This window comes from Acomys minous (assembly GCF_964271855.1).
Source record: "Acomys minous genome assembly, chromosome: 2".
In the NCBI taxonomy this organism is placed as follows: Eukaryota; Metazoa; Chordata; class Mammalia; order Rodentia; family Muridae; genus Acomys; species Acomys minous.
In genome coordinates, this window is record NC_140484.1 from 121,342,889 (window position 1) to 121,359,880 (window position 16,992).

Consider the following 16,992-nt stretch of genomic DNA (forward strand, 5'->3'; position numbering starts at 1 on the left):
TCTTAATAGCTGCGAAGCACTTAAAGAAATGTTCAACATCCTGAGTCATCAGGGAAATAAAATCAAAACAGCTCTGAGATTCCATCTTATACCATCAGAGGACATGGAGCATGGAGAACTCTCTGTTATTGCTGGTGGGAGGTCCAACTTGTATTACCACTTTAGAAATCAATCTGGAGGTGTTTCAGAAAATTGGGAACAGCTCTACCTCAAGACCCAACTATACAACTCCTAGGTATATACCAAAAGGATGCTCCACCATACCACAAGGACACTTGCTCAACTATGATCATAGCAGCTTTATTTATAATAGCCAGAATCTGGAAACAACCAACATGTCCCTCAATTGAAGAATGAATAAAGAAACTCTGATACATTTTGTCTATGGAATATTACTAAACTATTAAAAGCAAAGACATCATGAAATTGCAGAAAAATGGATGGAACTAGAAAATATCATCTTGAAAATATACATGGTAGATTTTTAATATTATGCAGACATTAGCTATAAAATACAGGATAATCATGCTATAATCCACAGACCCAAAAAAGTAACTAGTAACAAGGAGGTGCTAAGACAGGATGCTTTAATCTCACTAACAGGTAAAATAAAATAGACTTTGGGAGTGAATAGAGAAAGGGACAAACTATAAAACTAGGACAGTGGAAACTTTCAGGAACCTATGAGATAACCCTAGTTAAGACTCCTACCAATAGGAAACATGGGACCTGAAATAGCCACTTCTTGTTACCAGGCAAGACTTTTAATGGAGCATGGAGATACCAGCCTATCCACAAACCCTTCAACCCAGACAACCAAGGACTGAACTGACTTGAGCCCCACGTCATGAAAAAGAGCCCACTCCTGACACTCTTAATAATGCTCTGCTATACTTGCAGACAGAAGGCTAGCATAACAGTCATCTGAGTGGCTTCACACAGCAGCTGAGGAAAACACATGCACAAACCCATGTGGAGCTCAGGGAATCCTGTGTAAAAGGGAAAGAAAGGATTGAAGGAGCCAGAGGTGTTAGGGACAACGCAAGAAAACCTACAGAATCATCTAACCTGGGCCCACAGTGGCTCACAGAGACTGAGCCACCAACCAAAAAGCATGCATGGGATGGACCTAGGCCCCCTGCACATATGTGCAGCTTGGTTTTCATGTGAGACTTCTGGCAGCAGGAGAAGGACCTGTCTCTGATTCTGTTGCCTGCCTTTGGACCCTTTTATCCTGATTGGACAGCCTTGTTTAGACTCAATAGGAGAAGATGCACCTAGTCCAACGGCAACTTGATGTGCCAAGGTAAGATGATATCCATGGATGTCCTCCCTTCTCTGAGAGGAGAAGAATTGGAGAAGAGAGGGAGGGACTGGAAGAAGAGGAAGGAGGGGGAAAAACTAATAAGTTAAAAAGTAAAAATAAAATATACACTGTAAAAGTGTATATCTTATGAATCTATTTTTCATCTCTGTGTCTAAAGCACAGAGATAAGCAGCTAAGACAGAGGGAGGTTTAGTCTGCATCATGTCTTCAGAAATTTCAGTCCACAGTCATTTGACCCTGTTGCTCTAGGCCTGTCTAAGGCAGAATATCAAGATGGAAAGAAAACTACTAATTTCTTGCCACAGAGGAAGCAGAAGTAAAGCAGAAAGGTTTGAGTGCCAGTGTACACTTCAGTGCTGTTACTCCCACCCCATGACCCAAGCGCCTTCTTCTGGGCTCTACCACACATTTTATTCCCCCAAGATAGCTCACACAGCACCACAGACTTCGACGCCGGGGCTTTGAGGGACACATCAAACTGTAGCTGATATGCACCTGGCTGGAGTCACTGGGAGATCAAATGTGATGGTCTGCCTGTGCAGTAAAGTTTCCTGAGAAATATTTCTTGGACAGCATTTGCAATTCCTTCTTATAATTGCTAAGTGCTGTGAGCATAAGGTTATTGTGTAATCCAAATGCTGATTTCTGTACCTCTGTATCTGGTTGTAATCCTTGTTCTGAGAACTATCTCAATGTTGTGTAAACATTGCTCTCCAATTGTCCCCTGATATAACAATAAAGCAGTTAACAGCCAATCATGATCAGTGAAGAGAGTAGAGCTGGAATTCATGTCAGCTAGGGGAGAAGGAGTTAGAAGAAGTAAGAAATTCATCCATGGGCATATGCCCAGGGGGTACAGACAGACAGACAGACAGACACAGAGACAGAGACAGACACAGAGAGACACACAGAGAGACAGAGAGACAGAGAGATCAGCAAGGAAAGCTGCAAAGGGCAAGTAGCTCTGGAATGTATGCTGACAGGAAGCCAAATTATCTTAGAGGATTAAGACCAGAGTAATAATCGCTCAGTTATTGTATTGTGAAGCTAATTGTTAAACATATTTAGTAGAGTCTCATTTATTTGTATGATAGCCAGGTTATGAGAGAAACTGAGAAACAAACACAGTTGTATAAAAATAAACAATAATGTGTTGTCAGGTTCTCTGAGTGTTTCTTTACTTTTAAATGCACACAAAACACTAAAATATTTATTGATCAGCTTAAGTTTTTGTATCATGGTTCTTAGCTATTTATGCCTCTGCTTATCTCTAATTTCATACCACCATATATACTGCATTATGTGTCGCATCCATATTACTCACCACTTATTCTCATAAGCATTTATGCAATAAGCCATTAGCCAAGGAATTGCAGCCACATGAACTTAAAGTTCTGACTGATATTCCCAAATTGTTCTCCAAAAGAAGACATTTCCATTTCTCTTTATAGCAACATCTCTAATTTCCCACCCTCGCCACTCAAATTGAATGTGATCAGTATATTAATTTTTAAGGTTGCATGCATATATTGCTTATTGAATTATTGATCACAATTATAATATTTTAAATTCATTTAAATGCCATTCATAACCTTGGTTCATTTTTCTGTTGAGTTTTCCTTCATTATCAGTGAAGAACTTCTATTTGTTCAAAGAGAAGATTGAAATGTAATTGCTTAAAAGCCTTATTAAATTGTATCCTTCTTCCTGGGAGCAATAAATCACTTACAGCTAGACTGAGATGAAAAGCCATGAAGGGATCATAAAGAGTAAGAATTCAAAACTGACGTTCATAATTGCAGCATCATTTTGAGTCCTTCCCCGTTAGCAGAGAAATCCCTGTTTATTTAAGGGACTAGCTGATCCAAATCCTAGTTAAAGATTAGTTAGATGATGTTTTCAGATTTACACTGGAAACAAAGTTTCTTCAAGTACTTCAGATACTCAGACGATGAAAACAAACATTCATTCACAATGGTTACTGAATGTAGCACTGATAGAGGTATGAGCACCATTCTCAAGCCTTTGTCCATCGCTGGCTGAGATACAAGGACAATATGTGCACTGACTTGTGAAGAGAGGTACATCCAGATAGACAGGCTGATGGGGGACAATATGCCAGCATAGTAATAGGCAGAATGATGTGAGTGTGGTAGCAACGTATGCTGGGTGCTTTTCTGTATTTACAATGTATAGGCACATACGTGTGGGCTGCAGATGCACATTTGTGCGTGTACTCATGAAGGCCAACGGTTTGATGCCAGATGTCTTCCTCGATCACCACCCACCTTGCCTGTTGAGATAGGATCTCTTGCTGAACCGGAGCTCACAGGTTCTGGCTAGTCCGCCGAGCCAGCTTCCTGCTGACATTTCTGTCTCTGCTCCATTCCCATTGGGATTACAGGCTGGCCAGCCTCCCCTACCAGCTTTCACCTGCTTCTAGGGATTCTAACTTAGGCCTTCACAGGTCCACACACGTGCTTCACCGACTGAGCCATCTCCCCAGTCCCACCTAGTTGACTTTTATTACACATTACATAGCAAAATTTCCAAGTGACTTTTGCCTTATTTTTTTTTTTTTCTCTTTTCTGGCTAAGTTTTCTTCCCCTTCAATGTGTTCTTATAGGACATGTAAGTGTTTGATGCAAAAAGACAGAAACCAATTACTCTCTCCATGGGGCCCCAGTGTCTATTTTGCATCCTTTCAGATCATGACTGAACCTTCTGCATCCTCTCAATTTCTTCTGCCTACCACTGTGCCTTCCTCCCTCCTACGAGACTCATTTGGGCAGAACTTACACTTATGTCAAAGAGAAAGAAGTTACAGAAGGGGAGAGACCTTGTTTTGTGGTTTTGTGAGCTCCGCTAGATTGCATATATCTAATCTGAATGCTCCCTGAGGTGCTGTTTCCACAAGGGAAAATCTGCAGAGAAGAAACAGGCCCACGACAGTGTTTGATTCAGATCTTGGGGTAGGTATGGAGACTTTCCCCTTTAGTTTTATATGATAAAAAGTAGATGCATAAGACATATTGCACACTGAAAGCATGTAGAATTGCACACAGTCCAAAATTTGAGCACTGATACTATTGCTTGTAAGCTAGGGTACTATCTACAATGTCAGTAAATTGGACTATGATATACCTGTCTGCCAGCTTTGCCAAGATTGTGCTTTCTTAGTGTAATACCACATGCATGAAATAGTACATGTTAGTAAAAGTGATTGGTTCTCTTTTATCCTGAAACACAAATAAAACTTTATTTTTTTGTTTTTTGTTTTTTGTTTTTCGAGACAGAGTTTCCCTGTAGCCTTGACTGTCCTGGACTCACTTTGTAGACCAGGCTGGCCTCGAACTCACAGTGATCTGCCTGCCTCCGCCTCCTGAGTGCTGGGATTAAAGGCGTGCGCCACCACGCCCAGCCAAATAACACTTTAAATGGTTAGAACTTGGTAATTCATTATGCAGAGCCATAATTTCTGACTTCCAATGTATACCTCTCAAAGATGATATATTATAATTATTTCTACAATTTCTTATAAAAAACAATCAGCTTAAGCAATAGAAAACAATGTTTCATTCATAACCCATAAAGCAAATTCACAGTTTGTTGTTAAATAATTTAACTTAAGAACTATATAAACATTTTATTCTGGAGCCAGGTGGAGCTTAGGCAGAGGCAGGTAGATCTTAGTTCAAAGCCAGCCTGCCTAATCTACAGAGTGAGTTCTAGGACAGCTAGAACTACATAGCGAAACCCCTGCCTCAAAAAACCAACACACACACACACACATTTATAAAACATATATATATATATATCAATACATACACAAATGTAGTATTATTTACAATGGGATATTGACAAGATAAGTAACAAAACATTCAGAGAAAGATTCTCCAACAAATACTGATAGTTATTTGAACAGTGAATAAAGAATATGGGGGTCACCGTAAACTGGGGACACATTGAGAGAGATTGAGACAAGGGGAAGAGAGAAGAGGAAGCTTTAAAATAACAGAAGTAAGGAAGAGAACGTCAGTGATTTTGAAACATTTCTTCTTGGCCATACTGAGTGAAAATGAGAGTGGAATCCATCCAAGGCTGAAATAACAGCTCCCGCCACCTGTCTTTACAGAAGTACTCGTTGTATGTGGTTAAGATGACCTTGTTGGAAGTCTTATGTAGTAGTAAGTATAAAGTATTATGCATAGGAACCCAGTGTTCATAGCCTCCTAGCTTTATTTAATTTGGGGTGTGGGGGGTGGGGATTGACACAATCAACTCCATTTGGTCTGCTAACCTTCATGTATTTAGTAATATTACCATATCAATATCTACTTAAGAAAATCTATCTAAATACAAGGCCCACTGCCTGTCTGCGCTCATCTGAATATGTTGCTTCTTCCACTCCTTAGAACAATTTCATACCATCCTTTTTGAAACCTTGGGCACACAGGTTTTCCTGATATTCTGTCTTTGCCTGTTATGCAAAGCACATTCTCGATATCTCAGAGGAGTTCATCGTGAGAGTGTGTGGAGACCATTAATGATGAACTAGTGGTGATCCTGATATTGGGACCTCCAATTAAACTTCATTTTGCCAATCAAAACTTTAGTAAGAAAAGTGGAAGTTTCACATCATTTCCTAATCTTGCCACTCTCCATACTCCATACTAAGATGGACCAGTGTTCTCTCTCTGTCTGTCTCTGTCTCTGTCTCTGTCTCTGTCTCTGTCTCTGTCTCTGTCTCTGTCTCTGTCTCTCTCTCTCTCTCTCTCTCTCTCTCTCTCTCTCTCTCTCTCTCTCTCTCTCTCTCTTTCCCTCCCCCCTTCCTCTCTCCTCCCCTCCCCTCTCCATTAGGTTCCCTATTCCTTCTCTTTAATAAGCCTTTCACCAGAACTAGAAAAGTTCATCCTTGGTGAGGTAACCCAGACCCAGAAAGACAGGCATGGTATATACTCACTTATTATTGGATATTAACCCAATGAAGACATCCTCTGAGGGACTCCAGCCAGCAGGTGATCTGGACAGACACTGGGACTCAGCGAGCCTGAGTCTGGGCCGAGCTCTGAGAATTGGATGGAAGAGTGGAAGTGGGGTCAGGAGCCCCACAGGGAGGCCATCAGGCTTGGTAGAACTAGACCCAGGGGGCCCTGCACAAACTGAGGCACCAACCAAGGACAATGCAAGCAGAGAACCTAGACTGCCCTATTCAGATATAGCTGATGGACACCTCATTCTCCACTGTCCCTGAAGGGAAGTCTGAGGCCTGCAATTTGGTCACTTCCCCTTGGCGGGGAGGCCCTACTGGCACACAGAGGAAGGGAATGCAGGCTATCTTGATGACCTGATGAGATCTGAGAGGGGAGCCCAGCCCCCAGAGGTCAAGAATAGAAGAGGGAAGGGGGTTGGGAACTGGAATATACAAGTAAGGGGATAATATACCTATGCAATGTAAATAAATTATAACAAATAAAAATGAAAAAATAAAACTTGTCACTTTAAAAGACTAACATTCAAATCTCTGCCACAATTATTTTTTTACATGTATAAGTTTCTGGTAATTTTTATTTACCAAATTATATTGATAATTTTCCAAGACTACAGCTCAGTTTTTGTTCCAAAAGTATTCTGTGTAATTAACATGTTCATAGAATCAAAAGATTTTAGTTTTATGTTAAAACATAGTTATAAAGGCCTTCCTCCTCACAAATTATATACTAGATCACTCCATTTGCTTACATTGACTATCGACTGTTAACATCATGATCACACAGTTCTTATGAATAAAATAATTTGAATATTTTAGTCACATATTTGTCCTATTTTTTCTTCTACAGAAGGAGTAATTAATCATATAACTTAAGGTAGAGTTTAGATAGCTGCCGTGTCATCTAATAGAAACTTGGGGCTAAGGAAATTGCTGCGTCTAATTAATGGTGGAAACAGCTCTAGATTTACTATCACTTACAGGTGGGGAGAGAGGGGGCAGTCTGAGCCATTCTGTAACCAGACTTTAATTTTGGTCCAATTGTGGTCTTACTATAACTATCCCTGTTAAAACAATACTAGTAATTGTTAGATAAAAGCATCAAAAGTAATTTAAAAAGAAAGAACTTTACGGACTCAACTCTCAATTTCTTCAGACCATCTCCCCATGACAAAGAGCCCCTTAGAAACTAAAAATAGAGTCTCTACAGATCAAGACTCCTGTTTGTTAACCTTGGTAATGAAAATGTGAGTTGCTCCTTCTTGAGATATTCCTAAACCTCTATTTTCAGAGGAAAGATTCGCAGGTTTACCAGAAAGCCTCGTAGAAGATTGGGCATCGTCATCTGAGAGTTTTTTTTTTTTAGGTTTGAGTGTACTTTCTGTTACTGTAACCAACACTTGACACTAAGAAGATTACCAAGAGAAAAGGATGGCTTTGGTTTACAGTTTTAGAGATCTCATCCTGTGATTAACTTGCCGTTCTACAAGGCAGAAAGAACACTGTGTTGGGATGTGACTACAGGAACAAAGCTATTTAGTTCCTGATCTGAAAGAGAGTTAATCTCTGCATGCGAAATTCAGTCATATTGTTCTTTTGGCTGCCATCAGATGCAGATGAGTTTTTCATTAGCCCTTCCAATTACGCAACGCATCTGTTGCCTACAGCATGTAAGTGTTCCAAAGAAAACTAATAAAGACGGCCAGTGTACCCCGATGATTCCATTTTATTCGTCTTTATCCCAGTCCTAAGCAACCAGAAAGTTTAGATAGCTAATTTATATATCATTTGCTAAGGACAGGGAAATGACAAGTTCATATCAGATTAAGTTCAAAAGCATTGTGATGTGCTTTACTATGATATAACGGTTTAGTGGAGCTTATCGGTTCCACTCAGTCTATGTCACAGGACCAAAAATAAGAGCCACTTCCCACAGTGAGTCCATCAGGGTGGCCACACCACAGTGTCAGCTGATCTCAGTTCTCTAGATTTAGAAACTGTCAACTGAAGATCTACATTCACTAAACTGGGAGTGTGCTTTGAGTCCAAGACTTGTGGCATCAACTTTGGAAGTGATCTTAGAGGTAGATGCCAAAGGTGTCTCTTACTTGCATAGGGTTGGGGCTTGGTGAGGGCACAAATTTATCCATTAAATTTTAGAGTCAAAATGTCCTCTTCCATGCTTTCATCACACCAGTCTTTATTTGTTGCAACTAATTCAAAGATGTGATTTTTTTTTTCTCTTTCAAACCCCTCTTTAAACCTTATCTTCATGGAAACCACCATGAAGTATTGCTGTCAGCTTGAGGTGTAGATGGGGCCTCTTGTTCCACAGCCACAGTAGCCAATGGCCTGGGTAGGTGAACAGGTGAAAACATTTCCATAGGCACTTGCTTTCCAAAAGAGCACTTCTGCCAGTTTTTCTGGTGCATACCAGTAAGATATGCTGAAGGCAGGACATTCATGAGTTCAAGAAGACTACCCTTGCCAAGACAGCCTTTCATGTGATGTTTTCAAATCGATTTTTTATCTTAAAGACTGGAGGTCTCATATTAGGGGACCCGCATGGAGACTGAGCTGCCTATCCAGTCCATCTAAACAAGAGGTCTACATCCTCTCCATGCATGGTCCTTGGTTGGTGCATAAGTCCTTACAGCCCCCAACCCCCACTGCTGGGCCCAGATTTGTTGGCTCTTTTAATCTCCTTGCAGAGCTCCTGTCCCCTCCAGGACCTTCTATCCCCCAACTCTTCCACAAGACTCACTGAACTCTTCCTAAAGTTTGGCTGTGAGTCACAGCATCAGCTTTGATCCCCTACTGGGTGGAGTCTTTCAGCGACCATCCATAGCAGGCTCCCTTCCTGTTCCCTCTCTTCAACCACTTCTGGTGTCTATTCTATTTGCCCTCCTGAATGGGAATTAAGCATCACATGGACGCTGTTGCCTGCTCATTGATCACTTTTCCACCTGATGGGGCGGCCTTGCCAGGCTACTGAGGAGGAGGATGCAGGCGGTCCTGATGAGTCTTGGTAGGCTGGGGTCAGATGGTAGGAGAGGAGGGATCCCTCTGTCTGAGGACTAAGGGGTGGTGGTGGTACTGATGGTGGTGGTGGGATTAGGGAGGGAGGGTGGGGCTGGGAAGAGATGAGGAATGGGGCTACAATCGGGATGTAAAGTAAATAAACTTTTTAAAAATTATATGTATATGACTGAAGGTCTCAATGGATAAGGTTAAGGGTCAACACTCTTGTCCTATAGAAAACTTCACAAACTTCACAGCATTTCTTCAACTAAATTAAGCCATTCTGTCTGCACAAAATTTAACTGCCCTGACCACAACTATGACTGAGCTTATAATCTTTTCCTCACCAAACAGAATTATGTACCATGTCTTTCTACTTCAACTTCTATTCTCTCACCGCAAATCCAGATAAAGGCAGTGAGCAATAGCCCTGCCACAGCTACACTGCCTTGAATTTCTTCTGCCAAACAAAATAGCACATCGCTTTTAATTCATTCCGGCTTAAATCCTCAGGACACGGGTAGACTGTAGCTAGATGATTTGTTAGGCTGCAACCTGAATGGTCTCTAGCCTTCCAATGGAGTCTTTGCTCCGCTCTGAAACTTCCTCTCTGGCCCCTTGTCAACAGAACACTGTGTTCTACATGCCCACCAGAATGATTTTGTAAGCTCTTCATAGCATTCTAGGGCTTTTTGTACCATAGCTCTAAACTCTTCCACATTCCTTCCACAATCCGGTTCCAAAAGTCTGAGACCCACAGAGAGGTTTATTAGAGCAACCATCTCACTCTCAGCACTAATTTAGTATCTTAATTTGCTTCTCTCATCACTGTGATTAAATACCTAGGTCACAGTTTGAGAAGGCTCAGTTCACCTCAACAGGACAGACATGGTGGTTGGAGTGGCTCACAGCTTGCAGTTCCAGCAGCATGAGTGTGAGGGACTTGCTTGTACCCTATTAGCTGTCAAAACATTGGAGAAGAAACCTAGCCAGAGCACAGACTGCATTGTAACCCATAATGCTCACCCAAAGCAACCCACTGTTTTCATGGAGAACCCTGCCTACTCATAAGTGCTTCATGGTCTCCAAGAAGAGTTCTACCACCTGCAGATCAACTGTTCAAATACAGTGCAGGGTGTAGAGGATTGGGGCATTTCATACCCAAATTCTGAACACACACACACACACACACACAATTCAAGGCCTTGTGTTCTTTACCAGCCCTCTCCCATGGAGCTAAACTTCCAGCCTTAGTATTTACGAATTCTTTATTGCAGCCCTAAGTATTAGATAGTGTGAACATGCATAGTGTTTGTATATTTTAGACCCTCTATAATTGATTCTCACTTTCTGCTTTCACTTATTAAATAATTTGTTCTTATTTTATGTGTATATGTATGCATGTGACTGCACGTATATGTATATTTGCACTGTGTGTATACAGGTCCTGCAGAGGTCAGAAGATAGTGTTAGATACCCCAGAACTTGACCACTTCCCTGTGGTGTGTAGGCCTGGTGACGCTCAGAGAAAGAATAAGCAGGCTACCAAGACGAGACTTGATAGCCTATGGCCGTTTACTGGGGGAGGAGGTCCCCCTTGGTCACAGATATAGGGCAGGGGAATAGGATAAAAGTGGGAGGGAGTGAGGAACAGGAGGATACAAGGGATGTGATAACAATTGAGATGTAATCTGAATAATTTAATTAAATTTAAAAAACTGTGAGCTCTCTTATGGTCTAAATCACTGAGCCATCTCTATTGCCCCATGGGTTTAATTTTTAATTTAATTTCTCTGCCCTTAGCTCACAGGTAACACACTTATAGTTACTGTGCTCCCTGTATGGATCAGAAAGGTTAAGGGGAACTTACCAGAGATGACCACTCAGACACAGTGTATAAGTAATTGAAAGTCTGTTCCAGCAGGTTAGGACCATGCAAAGATGTTCTAGGATATGGTTTGGACTGTACAGAACACTGGGTTGTTTTTTTTGTTTGTTTGTTTTGTTTTTTTTTTTAAGGCAGAGACCATGTCTCAGCATCTGGCTCAGCAACTGCAGGAGGTCTTTGCAGAAGTAAGCAGTTTGAAGCAAGCAGTTTTAATAGAAACTAAGATAACTGCTTCACTGGAGGGGGTTCCGCACAAACAAGCCTTTTTATCAAGAGCTCAGATAAGCTCACTAGAACATCCTGACCTTTGGTTCCTAGAATAGAGTTGGGTAGTTTTCCATAGCTTTCTACAGCTTCCAGTCAAACCAGGAATAGCCTCAGCAAGAAGACAAGATGGAGGAACCTCTTTGCCGTCTTGCCCTGTCACACAGATCTACTAAAAATCACAGAAGTCAAAAAGGGGAAAAATAACTGAAAATTACAAAATGAAAGCACCCAATGATAAAAGTCTGTGTCTGTGCCTACTCCCTCAACTTGGTCTCAAGTATACATGTACAAGACAGTGTTTAGAAAAGGCAAACCATCAAGCACCTGAAAGGAATATTAGAGTTACACGTTTAGAGAGAAATTCCAGAGAAGGAAACTATTTTAGAACATTTATGGGTAGGCAAACACCAGGTTTTAAAAAATATGTAATGCAGAGGAGGGGAAAATAACATCCAAGACTGACCTTACTGCCCATTAGTTGTTCCTCTAAATATTTACAATGTTGCTCTTTATTTTGCTTGTCTAACACATTAAAAGCACTCGTGGATTTAAAATATAGATCAGCATAGCAAATTAGAGAAATTAAACATATTAAGAATAATTTGGTAAACTGCAAAGCTGATTTGAAATTACACTGAAATATTTCAGTCAGATTCTAATGCTAATCCTGACAGAAAAGAACGAGGGAGGCGGGTTGCAGAGAGAGCACACTCACTGCGCAGTGCATTATTTTGCGCAGAAAATATTGTAAATTTTTTATAAGTTTATCTTATAATCTGATAATCAACTTGACTACAGAGAAATAAAATTTGTAATGATACTTTACAGGTGACATTTAATAAGAAAATGTTACACTAAAAATAACTTGGCAACATAAGGAACAGATTCTTTTAAATAACATATCAAAGAAGTTGGGAATCCTACAATAAGCCATACATTTAAAAAAAAAAAAAGCACCTCATGTTTTAACCAAAGGATGTAGTTTTTCTCCATATATATATCCTAATATGTCCTTATTACTAAAAGATCATATGAATATATTAGAGAAACAAAACTAAACCAAGCTAAATATGATAAAAAGAAAAAAGTCACTAGGAATAAAAGGTTAGTTAATTAGAAAAACAGCAAAACAAAAACAATTGCAGATAGACCTACCCAAAAAAGCTTTTTTCTAAAATATTTTAACATTAGTTTTATTAAATGCTATATTAAGAAATAATAGGGAAGAGGTTGACAAAACATGCAATTTTGAACATGACAACTATTTAAAAAAATAAAAATGAGAGATTCTAAAATTCACGAAAAAGAAAATGTTTGAAAAATTATGAAAATATTGAATGGATTTACTTTCACTTGAACATTAAAACAAAACAAAGTTAAATAATACATCCTCCATGTACTGAAGAATTTAAAATATTTAAATCTGGTACTTAAATGTAGGACAATGAGGACTTTTAACAAGGGCATCCGAAGCAGTGGCTAATCAAAATATAAGTTAACTCCTGCATCACGCCACATATAAAATAAGACCTTGGGTGATGTAGAAATGCAGGGTCAGAAACAAACAAACAAATAAATAAATATCTGAAGTATTCCAACCAAATTTTTAAAATCTGAAGTATTAACATACAAAACAACTCAGAAAAAAAAAAGGTTTTCAGCAAGGAGCTCGGTGAAGGCGATAAAACCTTCTGAGCCCTCTGGAGACGATGACCTTCCTAGCGTGGTTCTGGGCAGCAATCATCAGCTTTGATCTCTATCAATTAGTCCTGCTGCCTTTCTTTAAAATGAAAGTACCTTGGGCTGACCACATGGCTCAGCAAGTAAAGGCTTTTGTCAGCAAGTCTGATGTCCTGAGGTTACTTCCTGGAATCAATGTGGTAGAAGAGAACTGACTCCTGCAAGGTGTCCTCTGACCTCAACATTCATTCTTTGGTATGTGCACACACACACACACACAGACAGACAGACAGACACACATACACACAGACATAAATAAATAAATAAATAAATATACAAATACATAAATAAATGTATATTTTTAGCAATTGTTCTTTTTTAAATGAAATGAAGTATTTTTAGGAAAGATAGATCTTCAAGAATTTTTCTTATGACATTGTTTATAGTGGTGAAGAATTATAATGCTGAAATACCAAGAGATAAATGCAAATGTCCATTAATAAGAAAATTATTTAATAGATTCATTATAGATGTTTATGTCTATGCAATTATATTGTGCAAATTAATTAAATTGCTTGAAGTGAAAAGATCTATAAGATCTCTATAATGTCATTTAAAGAAGGAAGAAGTATTTTATTAAGAATGAAAATAAGATTGAAGAGGAATATATTGAACATGCTACCACTTAATGTGCATAAACTGTGTGTGTGTGTGTGTGTTTATCATCAAAAGAATATTGTTTCCAGTGTATAATCTAAGACACAGTTCTAAGATTTCATATAATTTATTTAATACCTCAGTGTCCCTCACTGAACCGAAAGCTCACCCATTTGGCTTGGCTGACTGACCAGTGCATCCCAGGGACTTCCGGTCTGTCCTGTCTCCTGCTATAATAGCAGCTGGCACCACTACTTCTGCCTATTAACATGGGGCAGAGGCTGTGGGGAAGAACTCAAGATCTCGTGCTTAAGTGGCAAGCACTTTACTGACTAAGCCAATCTCCCAGGCCCTTTGCCAGACTTCATAATCTTTAATGTGAGGGAGCAGTAAAAACGCTATCTATCTGCCATCTATCTATTGTCTATGTATGACCTATCTACCCATTTACCTTATGGATGTGGAGGGGGAACACATAAATCCTCTTGTCCTTTTAATTATTATGCCAAATTAAATGTTTAAATCCACCCTGCCACTAATTAAGGAAGGTATCTGATTCTGAAAAGGAAAGAAGCTTCTCGACTTGGAGAAAGTGACAGTCTCGACCTTTACTCCGGCCAGCATAGGCCAGTTGGCTTGGTTCTGATCACTTCTTGACAAGACGCAGTTCTGCTATTTCAGAATTCACTTTGTTGAAATTATCTTTTCTTCCTGGCATAGCCTGCGACAAAAAAAAGGAAGCCAACCTAAACTGCAAAGCTTTGAAAATAAAATGATGACACATAGCTTAAACTTCCTGTTGCTCAACATGTGTTTGTAAGCGACTTCGTGCAAATCTTATTTATTACCTAGTCTTGGGTTTCTAAAGCTGGATGAATGTGTCTGAAGTGAATAGTACATGTAAGAAATACCAAATTTATTACTTGTTAATGCTAGTATTAACCCAGTGACAATCTGCTCCTGATAGACCTGATTTTTTTTTTCCTTTTGGTCTTTTGAGACAGGGTTTCTCTGTGTAGCCTTGGCTGTCCTGGACTTGCTTTGTAGACCAGGCTGGCCTCGATCTCACAGCAATCTACCTGCCTCTGCCTCCCAAGTCCTGAGATTAAAGGTGTGTGCTGCCATCACCCAGCTAGACCTGATTCTTAAAGCTGAAGAGTAAAGTGGTATATTGTTAATCAACATTTAATAATACTTATTGAAACTCTCTAATTGATGGGACAATCAATTAGAGCTTAGTGTTTTTGTTCCAGAAAAGCACGCATATTAATTCCACATGGCTTTAAGAAATATTTACAAATAAAATAAAGAAGTTGACTAGGAGCACTCTTTAAATACTGCTGTTTAAGGAGGAGCTGCTACGGAGGTAAATTATTTACGAGAAAGTCTTCTGCAAATGGTACAAATAAGCAGTCAGCACTCTGGGAGTATCCCTGTGAGTTGAAGGCCAGCCTGCTCTACAAAGTGAGTCCAGAACAGCATAGGCTACACAGAGAACCCTGTCTCAAAAAAAGAAAGAAAGAAAGAAAGAAAGAAAGAAAGAAAGAAAGAAAGAAAGGAAGGAAGAAAGAAAAAGAAAAAGAAATGTTGAAGTATTTCAGACAGAGGAGAGAAAGACACAAAGGTAATAAAGAGACAAAGAATCTGGGCGGCTTGATGATTAAATGTTTCTAGGGCAATTAGAAGAATAAAGAGTTAGTGAGGTCAGTCACACAGGGGTCATGAGAGTTTGCTCAAAATGATAAAAGCAGGACTGAGTGAAATGTACCAAACAGTGAAGTTACTTGATAAAAGAAAAAAGTGCAGTCAGAGGCGGAGATTCTTAGGGCACTGCTGATCAGATGAGAGGCACAGGGAAGAACAGGAGCTGGAATCATCAGGAGAAACACTTAGGTCCCCTTCTTGTTCATCAGTTCAAGGAAATGTTTGTGGATGTAGAAGGTAGTTGCTGTGGGTAACAGCAAGAAGGACTTTGCACAAGGAGCATTGGTCCATGCTGAGCCAAGGAGGGTACACACACAATAAGGATATGGAGTTTGCTTGACAAGGGTAGCCTAGTCTGTGGCCCAGGGGAGAATCTAACTCTTGATGGAATAAATGCTTCCTTAAATTGTTGCTTCAAAAGCCCAGACTGACGCAATACAAATATACAGTGAAGTGGGAATTCACAGCTCAGCTGCTTCCAGTCTGAACAGTTCACTTGTAAAACCTGTTTCCTTTCAATTCTGTATTTGGCTTCATTAATCATTAGAGAAGCCTCACTTTCTCCTCCTCTTCCTCCTTTTTTTTTTTTTGTTTTTTTGTTTTGTTTTGGTTTTTTTTGTTGTTGTTTTTTTGTTTTGTTTTGTTTTTTGAGACAGGATTTCTCTGTGTAGCCTTGGCTGTCCTGGACTTGTTTTGTAGATCAGGCTGACCTCAAAGTGATCCACCTGCCTCTGCAGCTAGAGTGCTGGGATTTAAGGGCACGTGCCACCATGGGAAGCCTCACTTTCTTCTTCTTCTTCTTTTTTTTTAAATTTAAATAATTTATTCAGATTATATCTCAATTGTTGTCTTCTCACTTGTATCTTCCCATTTCCCCCTCCTTTTCTCTTTCACCTTATTCCCCTCCCCTAGGCCTGTGACAGAAGGGATCTCTTCCTCCATCACATGATCACAGCCTATCAGGTCTCATCCTGGTAGCCTGCTTACCCTTCCTCTGAGTGCCACCAGGCCTCCCCACCAAGGGGAAGTGGTCAAATAGAGGGCATCAGAGTTCATGTTAGAGTCAGTCCCCACTCCACACAGCTGTGGAGAATGCACTGTCGATTGGCTAGACCTGAATAGGGGTTCTAGGTTTACTGCATGCACTGTTCTTGGTTGGTACAGTAGTTTGACCAGACCCGCCTGGTCCAGATCCACCAGCATTGATGTTCTCCTTGTAGGGTTTCAGGACCCTCTGGGTCCTTCTGTTTCCCCATTCTCCCATATCTCTCTTACCTTGAGTCCCAATAGGAAGTTCCAGCATCTCTCCCAATCCCCTGCTAAATGAAGACTCTCAGAGGACATCCTTGTTGGGCTAGTGTCCAATTATAAGTGAGTATCTACCATGTGTATCTTTCTGGGTCTGGGTTAACTCACTCAGAATGACCATTTCTAGCTAGCTCCATTCTAACATTCTAA